The sequence below is a fragment of the Carettochelys insculpta genome, chromosome 3, assembly GCF_033958435.1.
Source record: "Carettochelys insculpta isolate YL-2023 chromosome 3, ASM3395843v1, whole genome shotgun sequence".
Lineage (NCBI taxonomy): Eukaryota > Metazoa > Chordata > Testudines > Carettochelyidae > Carettochelys > Carettochelys insculpta.
The window spans coordinates 164,175,182-164,191,246 of NC_134139.1; the positions used below are offsets into that span (position 1 = coordinate 164,175,182).

At 43.3% G+C, this 16,065-nt stretch overlaps 1 protein-coding gene across 5 annotated transcripts in view; it reads left to right on the forward strand.

The window, feature by feature from the left end:
* Positions 1-16,065, forward strand: part of ELOVL5 (ELOVL fatty acid elongase 5) — a 78,875-nt gene that overhangs the window by 16,623 nt on the left and 46,187 nt on the right. The window contains exon 2 of one of the 5 annotated variants that reach the window (XM_074988894.1): positions 7,741-7,807. The exons of 3 other annotated variants lie outside the window; for them this stretch is intronic. The gene's annotated coding sequence lies outside the window, so the exon portion shown is untranslated. Of the gene's footprint in view, positions 1-7,740; positions 7,808-9,520; positions 9,633-16,065 lie in introns of those variants that run through there. One more of the 5 variants, XM_074988890.1, reaches the window with a different exon arrangement.

The following is a 16,065-nucleotide window of genomic DNA, read 5'->3' on the forward strand; positions in this document are numbered from 1 at the left end:
CCAAATTCTCAATTCCTGTGTGTGTGTGTTAGTGAACTCTCCAGAAGGGTGATTTAGTCCTAGTTGTCTGGAATAACACCACTATTTTCTAGCATGGTTGTTTCATAAATAGCACACTTATGTACAGGGATTGGGAACTGTGGTGATAGGCAGTTTGGAAGAAGCTTTGATCTTTGGAATTTACTTCATAGTTTTTATTCCTTAATACGGGGCGGGGATGGGAGTGGGGATGGAGCCAAAAGATTTTTTTTACCATTCAGGAAGCGGTAAGTGGCAGACTTGCAGTGATGGAAAAAGGTAAATGGGAAAGTGGAATGAAACAGCAAAGTTTTTTTTTTTTTAATGAAAGACAAACCCTATTTCTCCATTGCTACAATAGATATGAATAAAAGTTGCCTGTAATTGATTGTGTGTGTGTGTGTGTGTGTGTCAGTGTCAGTGTCAGTGTCAGTGTCAGTGTCAGTGTCAGTTTAATGATTTAGCTTTAAGCAGAGAGTTTTGGTGCTTGGCAGGGGTGAAAGTAACTTAAACTTGTTGCAGGTAGTGTCCTGTTTCACCTCCCTTTGTAGAGGTCAAAATTATGTGTGCCTTGGGGGGGACACAATAAAACAGTATCTATAAGAAATGTAAGTGTGGGATGTAGTGCAGGGGCTCAGGACAGGGGGTTGGGGTGTGTATGGTTATGGGGAAGGTGAAGGCAGAAGGTTCTGGAGTGGGAGGGGGTGCAGGAGTCATGGCAAGGGGTGGAGTAGGTGGGAGGGGCTCTGAACGGGGGACTTGGGGATATGTAAGGGGAGAGCTAGGGGCTGGGTGTGCAGGCACCATCCGGCCTGGCTGCCAGATTCCCTGGGGTGGTGGGGACCACACTGTCCAAGCACCAGGGCTGGAGCCTGTGTTTGTCATGGTCATGCAGCCCAGGGTGCCAGCAGCACCCAAAGCCCAGCCCCCAGCCAGCCAGTCTCTTGCCGGTGTGCCGCACTAGGGCACACCAGATTGCGTTCACTGTTGATGTTTGATATTGTCATGGCACTATCTCAGACTCCCAGTGAAAGCTTGTCTCTGTGGGAGGGGGAGGGAATTGGGCTGAAGCAGGGAGGCTGGGGGTGCATGGCTCTGGTGGAGGGGAAGAGGATTAGTTTAGAGTGAGGAGCTGGGGGTACCAGGGTCTGGAGGAGCATTTAGCCATTTATTACATTAAAATACATATATCATACTTGGCACTTTGCATTATATCCACAGCTATTTTGGCTCTTAGTCTGTAATTGGTTGGACACCTCTGAACTAGACAAATGCCAGAAATCAAAGCAGAAGTACTTACATTAGCTTCTGTCCAATAGCATGGTCACAGATGTATTATACATACCTTTTAAAAATATGGATGATTAGCTAAGGACTGAGTGAACTGTGGAATTGAGATAAAAAATGTTAAAAATTGTAAAAGGAAACCTGGAAGGTCACATAGTTTAAATAGTTTTGACTTTGGGATTATATTTAAGGTGAAGTGAAAGTGGGAGAAAGAAGAGCCAAACCTGATGGAGTAGTCAAAAGAATAAAGAAAATTACATTTTTAACAAATTGGCATTTTACTTTGCTTCTGTCTTAAACAGACAAGAAAGATGTGTCTGACTGAGGAATCAAATTTTTGACGGGATGGGAATTCATGTGAAGGAACAGGATAATGTTGGTTGTGAAAAAGGCCAAATACCTTGCAAGACTTCTAAAAGAAAGACAGCTTCCAATATTTTAGTGCAGCCCAAAAAACAGTGTATGTGTTCCAAGAAAAACATGGCTAATGAAAAATCAAAGCACAGAAAGAAAAACTAATAACTTAATATAGTGATTCACTCGAAAGACTGAATAGATTAATGGATCCCCAGGACCAAGGGTCAGCAAGAAAAATTGCAAGAAGAGGCTTTTTTTCCAATTTAGTTAAAAACAAAACACAAAACCCTCCAGTAATTCAAGAGCAGCAATGCGTGTGAATATGAGATGGTCCTTAATAATAACATCAAAGCGTACTTTTTGTAACCCCTATTTTAAGAATAGCACAAACACAAGGGTGTGTCATATGATACAGGACATTCCCAAACTTTTTGCATACAGTAAAGCCTCGATTTAACAAACTAACGGGGGGGGGGGGGAAGGGGTGTCTGTTAATGGCAAAAGTCCGTTATATCCGAGTGGATATACTATATGATGAGGCCCTGACCTTACCAGCCCATCACTTAGTCTTGTCCTCTGCCCCGCCTTCTCTTCCAATTTCTGCCCCTCACACCCCGCTCTCCATCTCCCAATTACTGGGAGAGGAGCTGCATGCCGGCCTGGCTCCTTCCACACCCTGCGGCTCTCAGCGTTCTCAATGGTTGGCTCTCATGGCCCCAGTGACACCAGCTTCTCCTGAGGCCTGGCCCAAGTTGCCCTGGCAGCTCCAACAGTGGTGGCAAGTCTGGTGGCTCTGGTGAGTTGCTGACATTTATTTGGGCGGGGGTGGGGTGGCGGCTGGCTGGCTGGCAGACAGCATCTGTTATGTCCAGGGTCTGTTTAAGTGGGGCCTGTTAAATTGGGGGTTTGCTGTATTCTGTTTCCTCGTGCTTTACATATGTGTCTGTACCCCTTTCTTCCTGACTTTCACTCCCAAACTTTTTCGCTGTCCGGAGGTTGCCGGGGGAGTTCAGTGTTTTGAGATCACATCATTTGCTATTTAGATATGAGGTTTGTTTGTTTGTTTTTTTTTCATTTTGGGGTTTTTAGTCATTCACCATTTATCAAAATTAATCAGGAGGTGGTGTGTGTGGGGTTCCCCCCACCACCTTCCCCTACCTTGCAATTAGAACATCAGGAGCCACAAAGAAGTCCTTAAAGAATTCCATGCGGCTCTGGAGCTGCAGGTTGAAGTCCCCTGGTCTAGTTTATATTTAACCTCCGTTTTGCTATGGTATCACACCTGGTCTTTGCTTAAAATTTAAGGTGGTATAGCTCTAGGACTTGGGCATAGTTTCTTGGAACTAAAGGTCCTGGGAGCAGCCCCATGCCTTGAAGATGTTTCTGTCCATGTACAGGGTTTATAGCTTTGTTTGATGGTTTTCAGCCCCCTTGCTATACAAATTGTTTCTTCCAACACCATTGCTCAGGGGTATCAAAAAAAATCCCTGTTTCTGAGAGCCATAGTTTTATCTCAACCTTCTCCCTGCTGTAGACATTGGTTAGGTCAGCAGTCTGCAACCTGCAGCTTTGGAGCTGCATGTAGCTCTCTAAGGACTTCTTTGTGGCTCTCAGTGCTATAATTGCAAAGTAAAACAAAAAGAATCCTCCTGAATATTTGATAAATGATGAACGTCTTAAAGCCCGACAATGAGCAACTTGTATCTAAATGGTAAACAATGTGAGATCTGGAGATGTTGGATAACTCCCCCTTTTAATGCAATAAACTCTCGAGTTATGTGGGGGGGTTGTGTTCCTGCAACCCCTGCGTAACTCAGTTTTCACACAAGTTGAGAGAGAGATGGGATCCAAGCTGCAGCCTGTTTCCTGGCTTCCCTGGCCTTGCAGGAGCTGGGAAACAGACCAGTTCTCCAGGGGTGCTGGCTGCTTCTCCTTGCCTTCCCCCTGACAGCGGTGCTGTCAGGGAGAAGGGGCTCTTAGCTTTCTGTAGGCAGCTAGGCAAGCTAAAAGCATCCCCACCTCCACCCCCGCCCGCATGGCGCAGCTGTGAGGCTGCTGGAAGGCAGGGAGAAGGGACTGCAGAGCAACTTCAAGCTGTGCTTAACTCACGTGCAGGAGTTAAGTGCAACTTGAAGCCATGTATTTTGAGGGTTTACTGTACGTGCAGTGAATTGTGGGATATGATACTGTATCCTGAAAAGGAAGCTTATGGCATTCCTGCTGTGAAGGGCAGTGCTCATTTCAAGAAAACAGAAATTAAATGCAAAGTAAAATAGGCATAATTTAAAATAGGTTTGGGAGTGAAAGTCAGGAAGATACATGTGTTTTGTACCACTGACGTGATGAAATAGCATATGTATAAAGTTTGAGCTTCCTGCGGTAAACATATATCTTATTACAAATCATTGTGTGTATGCTGTTCTTAAAATAGGGGTTACAAAAGGCATGGTTTGACATCCTTTATTAGGGAATGTTTCGTATTCACATGTATTGCAGCTCTTGAAATGAGTTTTTTTTTAACCAAACTTGGGAGGAGGAAAAAAAAAAGCTTGTTTTGGTCACTGACTCCGAGTTAGGTCAATGGAAAAATCCTTGTAAAGGGCTTGGACCTCACTTCCATCCCGCAGTGAGGTGGTGGTCTTTATAGGGACAGGAAAAGGCTCTTACAATGACAGAATCCACTAAGTGGTGGATTGACACTGCAGCAGTTTATCCACCGGCAGTTGGAGACACAATAAGTCAACTTCCATGCACTCTGTGGTCAACTCCAGTATTCCAGCAGGACTAGAAGAATAGCCACAGTTGATGGAAGAGCAGCTTTGGCTGATCTTACGTGTGCAAGACACTGTGGTTAGTACATCAACTTCAGTTACACTGTTTGCATAGTTGAAGTTGCATAGGTTAGATCTACAGGGCGGGGGGTGAGAGGGGTTGTCTATACCACACACAGACAAGGCTTTATATTGCTGTAGGCCAGTGGTGAGTAACCTGCAGCCTGCAGAACCTGTCAGCCCCCTTTCTGCCACCCAGCTCTTGTGCACAGGAGCACCGTGTTTCTTTGTCCTTCCCCCACCCTCCCAGTCCCTGCCCCCTCCTCTCCCTGCCAGAGCTGGAACAGCCATGAACAGCTGCTACAGGGCTATGTTGGTGTGACTAGCATTCTGGTTACGGAATCACATAGTCCTGTCAGCATAGACACAGCCTCATTATCTCTTAAATGTCAGACTATGGCCATGTCTACACTTGGCCAAAATTTTGAAAGGGCCAAATTGGAGAATACTAATGAGGCGCTGAAATGAATATTCAGCGCCTCATTAGCATGCTGCCAGCCGTGGCACTTCGAAAGTGCCGCGTTTCGATTGCGTGCGGCTCATCTACACGGGGTCCTTTTCAAAAGGTCCCTTCACACGTTGGGGATTCCCAGCTGCGCAGGGTCCTTTCAAAAAGTGCCCTGTATAGACAAGCCGCACATGATCAAAACATGGCACTTTTGAAGTGCTGCTGCCAGCAGCATGCTAATGAGGCACTGAATATTCATTTCAGCGCCTCATTAGTATTCTCCAATTTGGCCCTTTCAAAATTTTGGCCGAGTGTAGACACGGCCTATGGGTGTAGAACCTTAGATCTGTGTAGCAAAACTTAGGCAAGATGTTTTAGGCTGGTGCACCTTACTTTGAAGTGTGAAGAATTTCTTGCAGGACACAGAATGGCTATAAGATGAGTTGAGGTCTCTCTTCTGCTTTTTATATGTCGGGCTAGTTTTTACTGTCTTCCTTTTTGGAGCAAGCTCTTCTGTACCAAGGGCAGTGTTTACCCCATAAAACATGGAATTTTTGGATAAATGCATTAAAGTGGTACACTTCGTCCATCCAGACTTAAGAATTTGGGTTTCAGTATAATTGACATCTTTGTGGAAATCGGATGCTATCGTTTGGAATGAAAATGATCATTTTGTAGTATTTTTGAACATCTGGATTCTTTTAAAATTCTTATCTGCTTTGCTTTGTGGTGTTGCATGACTAATGTAGGAATTTATTCATTGTACCCAACTACTGGAAGGAAAGCTAAATTATTGCATTTCAGCTCACAGAAACAAAATTTGGAATAAATCAGAAGATAATCTTTGCATATGTAGCACATGTACTTATTAGGGAGATATCTCTCAAAGAGACCCATTGGGGGGTGGGGAATAAAGAGTAAGTTGTCCGGGTCAGTTTTGCTGGGCTGACTTTAGCACTCAACACCCTGAAGCTTCTGCAATTGGGTGTGGGAGCTTGGGGTCTGCTCCAGTAAGTTCTGTCTCTGTTGGTGGGGTCAGACTTCATGGGGAAGAAGCTGTCAAGGCAGCTGCTTTTATGAAGGCTACCTGCTCTGTGTGAGCTGGGGAAAGCTGAGCTAGGAGCAGACAGCGGGGGGTCTCCCTCACTCTGAAGCACTTTGGAGCAGGTTAGTGACATTGTTAACCCTCTAACTGGGAACATGGGTGGTGTTAACTATAGCTGGGGAAACTAAGGGGGGAAAAAAACTTCTGTTGTGATTTGTACGTGTTGACTGTTTTTCTGTTAGCTGAAACTGTTAACTTTTATCAAGCAGTGTGATACGCTGGCTTTTCTTTAAATGTCACAATGGGGAAAGGATCATTTTTTTGAGTTTTATTCTCAGTTTTTGTATTTTCTTGTAGTAGGGATTCCTGTGAGCCTGTATACACTAGTCCCTTGAGTTATGCGAGAGTTGCGTTCCCATGCACCCTCACATAACTCGAATTTCATGTCAGTTGGGGCAGAGGGGGGCGGCTTTTCCTCCAGCAGAACACACGTTCTGCAGCCAGGGAAGCAGCAGAAAGGAAGGTCCTGGGGTTGTAGGGCAGGGCTGTTGGGGATGGTTAAGCCTGGCAGTGGGCTGGCGCTGTGGGAGGGGTGTTTAAGTCTGGGGTGGGTTAGGGCTGGAGGGGAAATAGCATTGAGCCCAAGCTGTGCACGGGAGGTTTGAACTGGGGCAGGGGGTTTGAGCCAGAGCTTATGGGAGGGCGGTAAGCCAGGCTGCAGGGGGGTTGAACTGGGACGGGGGATGGCTGAACCGGGCTGCGCAGAGCCAGAGGAGCAGGATTATGAGTTGCGCTTAACTCATGATCGTGCATTTTGAGAGTTTACTGTACTTCTCATTTATTTGAGTGGTCAATCAGTTCACGACTCTAATCACCACATCCATTTGCTTGTATTCCTCAGTGGGAATCTGGGCAGATTTTCCTTTATTGTGGATCACAACTAGCCAGCCAAGCTATGTCTACCTGTTGGTCTGCCCAGCAGCTCTGCCAACAGAGCTATGCAAAGTGAGCTTCTCAGGATTGCAAATGGTGTTCCATTTGCTTAGTCCCAAAGCTCACTACTATAGCCACACAAGAGTGTGGGGTTGACAGAAGCGGGTGCTGGCACTGCATAGGCGATGTGGACGTGGCTCTGCTGGCTAAACACCCCTCTGTTGCCAGTCTCTGACATCCAGTGAACCTCTGAATGCCCATCCTGTCTCTGAAATCCTGAGTTCTGGGGGCGGGGGGTCACAGGAGGACCAGAACATATTTTGCAAATTCAAGTTTTCCCATAAGGCAGTACTTTTCCAAAGTACCGGGTATAAAAGATTTGGTTGAGGGATCCCAGAGGGGGAAAAAAAAAATTAAACACTGACATCTTAATTTATGCAACATTTGGCAGGGTTGCAGAAGGTATGTATTTGTTTTGTTTTTAAAGGGTGGGGAGTCAGTTTTCAAAAGCTTGGCAAATGTTAAAATATGACTTCATTTTGTACACCCACATGCTCATTCAAAGCAATAGCTTGCTTCAGAAATCTTTTACTGGCAATGTGACTTTACTCATGTGCCCCAGGAGACAGGGAGGGAGAGAAATGGAAAACTTAGGTGGATGTTTTAACTGATGGATAAAAGTGTTTTGGAAACTCCTAGATAACGTTTAAGCATAACATGTTCTTCAGTGTTCTTGGCTACAAATTTTTACACTTAAAGTTGTGATATTATGATTGTACACAGCATTCCACTAGTTGCGTTGTCATTTTTTTTTTCTCTAGTTGATATGTGCTGTCTGCAGAAAGAACTAATCTGCATGATCCCTCGGAATACAGGAAGTTTCCACAGGTGATTGATCACCCTACACACCCACTAGTATGAGATCAGGCTATTTTATTATCTTGCGTAGTAATAATTGTTGCTAATAGAAGAACTTAGTCCTCCTTAAAAATCTAGCTGTAGTTCTTGACTGTGAACTACTTTTGGCAGTGAATTTCATGAGTTGACTACATGCTGCTCCCAGTAATATTTCTCTTTCTTGGTTTCAAACTTTGGCCACTAATTTTCATAATATGAGGACACTTGGTGAAGAGAACAAAAAGAGGAAACTATCATTCATTTCAGCCTTCATAACTTTGAATGACTTCCACAGTCGAGGCCCTTCTGGCCTTTGTTTTTTTTCCAATCACTTGACTGAATTAAGCAATAATGTTGTTTTTTTTTTGATAGGCTAGGATTGACACGCTATCTGTAACGATTGTCATTGTCCTTCGGTACATAAGGTTTGATCTCTCCTGTACCTTTCTGAAGAAGAGCTTGTGAGGCCACATTATTACAGAAGTGTGCTTGTTTTTCAAAATGGCACAGATTTTTGGCATTTTTAAAAAGTTTGTTTAGTGAAACTATCAGCTCCAGGGCTGTGTTCTGAGCAACATATGGCAATGACACAGACTTGTTACTGAAGTCCTAATCCCATGTTCCTTATTCCCCTTCCTCTCCCATGATTATTCCATCATGTTTTGTCTGGGGTTGGCTGATGATCTGATGCTTTCTTGTGGGTTTTGGTTTTGTTTCTGCACAGCAGAAGTGTATAAGAAAATATTTCACTTTTCTCCATTATTCAACACTCTGTATTCAGGAGTGTCCACTGGCACAATGTCTGCATTTTAGAATGAGGTTAGCAAGCCGTGATGTGACCCTGATATTACTGAGTTAAATAGTTGTATTGTAATGTTGGAATATTAGAGCATTTCTTATAGTTAGGCTTTCAACGTATACCCCTGGATCCATAACTACAACTGTCTGCACAAGCATTACCATCTTTGCTAGGGTACCTGTTGTTGCTATATACCTGTCGGTGAACATACTATCAACCTCCTCTGTCACCATCAGCTTCCTTCCTTGCCTCTTTTATTTCCCTGTTTTGTTTTTTTTTTATTGGATTAGTGTATCCAGTCACTGTATGATTCCTGGGCAAGCTCTTCTTAACTGATCCTGTTTATTGGCTACCTATCCTCTGAGCATTCTTGCCACACCTGGTGTTTCTCTTGTCCAGCAGCAGTATAACTGCTCTTAGTCTCTGACCAATCCAAACATGCCAACTTTTAAACTAGTAAATCAAAAGCCCTGAGTAACGCAAAACCTGAAATCAAAGCTACAGTATTTAATTTTAAATTTAAAGCTTTAAGGTCTGGCTTTTGTACTTGGACGTCACTTGTTCAGATGTTTTTTACATGCATTTCTGTTTCAGACTTGGCAAGATGCCATTCTGCAGTTGTAACAGCAATATTTGTGCAGTAACAAAGGGGCACACTGCTAATGAGTGCCCTTTCAGAGCTGTTAGAACACTCCTGCTTTATGTTATTCATAGGAACAAACTGCTTTTGGGCATTGCATAGCTGTAATCTTCTTCCGCCTCCCTCCTTCAACACTCACATCAGAAATCCTCCAGCAGCCTAATAGACAATCAAAGGATGTAGATTTATTATGTACAATGGAGGAAAAAGTGTCCTCTTGTGTGGCAGTTTTCAGATCTGCTGTTCTGTGTCGGTTTCCTTGTAGGCCTGGAACTCCCCTTGACAGCTGTGCTCCTTCCAAGCACAGAACTGCCCCAACAGCGGCACTGGCAACTGCCCTGCGGCACAGAGAACGCTACCTGTAGTGTACCTTTCAGGTAGGGATGTAAAAATGGGTTTAATGGTAGGTTTAACTGGGTAACCAATTAAAGGGAAGGGTGGCTGGGAAGGCTGCTGCTAGAGTGGTCTCCTCGGCTGTCCACCATTCACGGCACGCTGGGGGCCCAGCTGGAGCTTCCCTGCCCACAGCCTGGACAGAGCAGCCCCTGTCTGCAGTCGGTCCAGCTGCCCCCACCCACACCCGTCCTAGATGCTGCAGATGGGGACTACTCCAGCCAGGCTGGAGTGTCCCTGCCTGCTGCAGCCCCATGGTGCTGGAGTTAACCCTCTGCCTACTATATGGGGAACTGCTCCCACCTCTACCAGCTAACCATTAACATCCCTAACTTCAGGTACACACATTCTCTCAAGTGGTTGGACCTTTAAGCTCACTTCTCAGCAAGTATTCTCTGTGCATGCCTGTGGACTGGTGCCATGGAACTGTGCGCCTTGTGGAAGAGGGCTCTTTAGCATGTGCATTTTTTTTACTGAGAATCCCTAACTGGTGCAGACTCCAGGACGCCCTTCTTCGCTATCTCTTATTAGAGGTTGAAGATTGAGGGTGTTTTGCCTGGAAATTCCCAATCTGAGGCTCAATTGGTCTGTTGTATCTTAAAACTGTTTGCAAAACCTTTTTTAAATTGCTCGCTGTCTATCAACTTCCATGCTTTTGGGGGAGGGAAACAGAGCTTGATAAGACTGATACGCTTTGGTTTTAGCTTCTCTCCTGACCAAGTGTGTTTGACGTACCCTCTTTTGTCCTCTCTTGCTAACAGCTATTGCCTGTGATCCTTTTGGTCTTAAAAGTATTAGCCTGTCTTACAATCAAGCATCATTCCGTGCAGGTAGTTACCCATTTTTTATTATGGTAATAGCCAGATGTTCCCATCGTGTCAAGTGCCCTAATGTGTTAAGGGCTGTGCAAAGGTAGGCATGTTCCTACTTTAAAAAAACAAACTCTAAGCAGAAAATGCACCTAGTATCTGCTATTCTGAGAGCTAAGATGACTAGCAGTAGGGTAAATAATACCTGCTGTGAAACATCCTCAGGGTTGTGGTGTTAGACTTTAACGGGATAAACAGTTGTCTGTTTAGCTTCCATTGTGTTTAATTGTAGTGCCTGTCAACATTCTATTAGGCATTTTAAAGAAAATTAGTTACTGTTCTGCATATAAAGCAATAAAGCTTTGAAAACTTTATTGTACAACTATAATCGTTGAGCTGTTAAACTAAGAGGAGAGGGCCATATGTGGACAACACGCTCACCCTAGTGAGAAATCAAAATACCCAGCCCTTGGGGGATGCTTTGTTTTTCTCAGGGGCTAAATTTTTAGAGTATCTAGCTAGTAAGTATCTAGTAAACTAGAAGGGGTTGTTCCTGAAGGCAGAAGGGGAACTCTCAGGGATTCTGAAATCCTTCCTCTTAGTATTTTTAAATAGATCTGCATTAGTTTCTAATCTTCCCGTAGGTGGACTACTCTGCTTAGCGCAAGCCCCAAGAGCTGGAATAAGCTGGCACCAGCCAGCCATAGGTGTCTAATTGCGGCATAGACATACCATCATTGTCATAAGTGATTGATATACTAATTGTTGAAATGGGATTTTTTTTTAAATAAATAGAAGAAATGAATAAAGACATTAGTCAGTCACTGAGCATCTCGAGACAAGCCTTCAGTGATAGAGTGGTTGCAATTTTCTGTCTAGAAGAAATGTAAATAATAAGCAGATGATAAACAGGCAAAATGACATGGAACTAATTTTCCTAAATTTCTTTCTTTTTCTGACTACATGAAGGACAGGGCACACTTGATATTCAGCCCAGGACGTAGGAAAACTTTTGATGTTTTCTAGTTTCAGAATCTTTGTTTTATACTAACAAGATTTAGATCATTCTCCCTGCTCTTTTTAACCCTGGAGACACTTATATGCCCCTATCTAATACCCTTTCCTGTTCTTTCTTCATCTACAGTTTCAGCAGCATATAAATTTTGTCCTGATGTACTGTTTTTATTTATTTATTTATATTTTACACAAGTATATGCCTTTGAACCCACCTTTTTGTTCCTTTATGTTTTTATTCTTCAATGTCTCGGTTAGTGCACAAGCTCAGCAGCACGCCCCCTTCCCCAATTTATGTTAAGATGACCAATCAACAGATTTTTCAAGGGAAAAGTGGATCAGAATTCTGCAGCAGTTTGGTAGATGTTTAGTAGCAGAATAAATTTTTAAGATTTTTTTTTTTTCATTCAATTTAAATATGAAAATTAAGTAATATCTCATGGTGTTTGCTTACACATTATATTTATTTATGTGACACTTTGATTTCCAACTACGAGGAATATTTTTTTATTGCCACTGCCAAGCTGCACTGTATAAATTGAGGTGGAAATGGGAGGCTTTGGAGAGGAGGGTTGTGGGGCTTCATACAAGAGGTGGTTTACGATTGTGGTGGGGGAGTACTAAATCACCAGCAAAGATTTAATGTTGATGTTTGTGGTTTTCTTCTGTTTCAGCATTAAAAATCGGTTGTGGTAAATTGTCAGTGTATTGTTTCAGGCTGTTTGCAGACTCAGGATGGTAACACTACATTAGTTTTTACTTCAGTTGTACTTTTGGGGTTATCTTTGTTACTATGAGCTCTAGGAACATGGCAAGTTTTCAAAATTAGGTGCTAACTTGGATTCATGGAGTATGGCCATTCCCTCTCCTGTAACTGATGGTTTGTGCATAAGCTGTTCGGTGCGCTGTACATTAAGAATCCCCATAGTTACACAGGTGCTGGCCTCTGACCTCCACAATTCTGAAACAGGGTCTTTAAGGCCCATGGTCTTGTCTCTCTGGCTCCCTACTGAGTCCAGCCAAGCCAGGCTTCTGTGGGAGGCTTGTTCTTTACCCTGTCAGAGCAGTGGGCTCTGAGGAAGTATTTGCAGTGACAAGGGACAGCCTTTCCAAAGCAAAGTGACAATGTATTAGTCACCAGGCATGCAGAATTTGAAAGTCCTTAGGTAGTATCCAGAGGCACTGGACTTCATACTATGATGAGTGAAGTCTCTGCTCTACAGCCTTGACTGAGAGCCAGCTGGGCTTTAGCTCATGTGGTGGAGCACAGAGCTTTAGTGCCAACGATTGCAGGTTGAGTCCCTGGTGCTGGCAACGTGGGTCTGTCAGCCTTACACTTAAGTTAGCATAGAGGTGCATAGGTTGAGATTGGCCAATACGAGGGCTCCCTTGAGTCATGCTGTTGTTGGAACTGTCACTTTTTTGTTCAAATCCTGTGTCTGTGTGAGCTCAACTCTTAACACAGCTCTTCCCTTTGTTATCCATGTCAGAGTCTTTGCTCTGCTTCCATGCTGAGAACTATGAAGAAATCTCCATCCTTTTGGCTGTTGTTTGCTAGGTGTGAATGTTACAGCCACTGACGTTTCCATAGCCTGTACTCACCTGTGAGGACTTAGGTGGATATCTGAATCCAACGCTTTGTTTCTTCCCTTTACACTCCATGCATAATGATACTAAACCTGGAGGGAAACTGAGGCATGCACAGAATGCCAAAAGTATCACCAAAATTCCAACATTTGTCACAGGTGCACAGAGATCAGTCCATAAATCCTATTGTAAGCACTTAATAAGTGCTCAGCAGCCAGACACCCCCACAGAAGTTGCTGAGTGTACATCTAGACTGCATCTGGGAGTGTGCTCCCCAGCTTGGATAGACAGGCCCTAAAAGTAGCAACGTTTGTAGGTGTGGGTAGCACTGGCAGCTGGTTAGGCTAGCCATGTGCCTCGACCTCTTGGGTAGGTACAATAAACTCTTTGTTGTTTGGCTTTCTATCATCCAGAACTCCTCATCCTACACTTTAACCCTAAGTAAATCTTAGTTTTATGTTTTCTGTAAGTACAGTATAGTGAAAGTAAATAAAAATAAATACAGTAAGTTTAAAGTGTACAGTACTACTGTCGTTGGTAAAAATGTCTGCAGAGTACTTTATTAGTTTCTGAATATCTAATCTTGTTTTTCATCAGTGTTATGCACTGCTAGATGTGCCTCTCTATTATCCAGAACATTTGAATATCGGGCAATGAAAGAATTTAGTGTACTTGGGCTCAGTGTAGCTATTCTGGTCTCCTCTCTTTTGTAGCATTCTAGACTGAGCAGGGCTAGTGCATGTCTGTCTAAGCAAGCTAGGAAGCTGCCCTGACCACAGTGTAGGCGTACCTTGCCAGTGCCTGGCTGTTCAACACTCCTGAAAGTCACTTAAATCCTAGTTTAGGAATAAATAAAATGATAAAATTAAGAGTCCGACTTTATGCCCTGATTTTTGGAAATCTCATCCTGGCTTGAATCTGAAGCACAGTTCTGTGCCAAAGGCCATGGATGGTGGGTGAAGCTGCTGTTGGGGAGGCAAGTTCCCCAGCCTATGGCCCAGCTCATACTCATCACCTGCTCTGCCAAGGTCCCCTCCTCCCCAGACTCTCTCTTCATTGTCTCCCTTTTCTACCTATCCACCCATTCTGTCCAAATCCTTGAACCCAAATGTAGCAAATGATGTTTGCGAGGGTGGAGAAGAGACTGTTAACTTTTTTTCCCCTAAAGAAAATGGAGCGTGTTTTCCACTGCATGCAGGATTGTGAAGACTAGACATGCAGCAGGTACTTAATTAAAGCATTACATTTGGGAATAAAATTTCAGTCACAGGATTGTTATATCCTGAAGCTTGTCAGATTTATTTGCAAAAAACTTTCTCGGAAGGGTGAGTCAGTGGTCCTGCTGAACACACTAAATATTTTGGAATACATGACACAGCCTTCTGGTTTTACGTTTTCTTCATCAGTACGTTTAAGCTGATTTTTATGTTTTAAATATACGAAAGCCTTCCTAAAATCATTCCAGATTTCTAAATATTTAAATTCACTGGAACAAAGACATTATTTTAAGTTAACCTGACAGAGCAGTTTAGTGTGTTAATTATTCTTTTTTTTTTTTTTTTAAAAATGGAACACTAATTTATTTTGTGTGACTTTTTTTCTTTCATAACAAAATGTGTATGAAGTTTAACATTTCTTTTACATTAAAATGTTTCCAAAGATTTTAGGCATAGCAAAAGATTTTTATCTTGTAGATACTGATTTTGGTGAATCCTGAAGGCTCCCACAGCAGGCTGTTGCAGCTTGCAGACTGGTGACTCTTTCCTCCCCCCCCCCCCCCAGCAATTCTTAAAGTGAAAAGCCTTCCAGAACTGTGAGCCTAAAACAGAACCTATGAAAGAGCCATTTTAGTAGAGGCTGAACATCTCTCTGATTTGGAACTCTTGTGTGGCAGACTCTGTAATCCAGTATGATTTTTAGTAAGCCAGATAACCCCACTCTATGGGACCACGGTAAACTTGACCACACTCATAAGGGTGTGGGGGTGTATTACTGGCACCAGTCCTGGCTCTCTGTGGTCTGTGACGTTGTTTTGTATAACCATAGTCTTCAGAAGAATTTATTTAAAAAAGTCTCTGAAGATCCAAATATTTAAAGCTAAAACCATATACTCAGACTGTGCATCTAAATATTTATGCTGAGGGTTTTTTAGAGCTGTGATTTTTGTAATCTTCAGCCATAAACTAATGAAAATATTTAAAGCAAATTTTAAACTAAGGTTCCGTAGGTATAGTCATGCACAACTGTTCTTGCCTGCAGATACAGTTGGCATATGCCTGTTAAATGGTTTCATTACTACAGGTTGAACGCCTCTCATCCTGCATGCCTGGGACCTGACCAGCGTCAGATGAGAGAATTTGCCGAACCACGTTACCAAGACGTCCACAGGTTACTGGGCTCTTAGAAGATAGTTAGGGGTAAATTACAGCTAAATAACATCACAGAACACTGAGCGACAGGACTGGTGGCAGTAACACACACACACACACACACACACTCTCTCTCTCTCTCTCTCTCTCTCTCTCTCTCATCAGTGTGGCCAAGTTTACTGTGGTGCCATAGAGTGGGGTTATCTGGCTAACCAAAATCATACTGGATTACAGAGTTTTCCACACAAGAGCTCCAAATCAGAGAGATGTTCAGCCTCTACTAAAATGGCTCTTTCATAGGTTCTGTTTTAGGCTAATAGTTCTGGAAGGCTTTTCACTTTAAGAATTGGGGGGGGGGGGGGTGTGGAGAAAGAGTCACCAGTCTGCAAGCTGCAACAGCCTGCTGTGGGAGCCTTCAGGAACTGTCAGAATAAAGACAGTTTGAGCACTAAGACCCAGGGGACACATTGCTTCCCCCCCAGCCTCTTATATTTTCCTGAGACAAAGGGGGAATTCTGCAGCTGTAGAATGAACAATATACAGGACACAGCTGACAAACACTTACTTAAAGCAGAGACCTTACTCTGGTGGTTTGTACTGGATATACCAATTATTTAGCTGTCTAAGAAATCTGAATT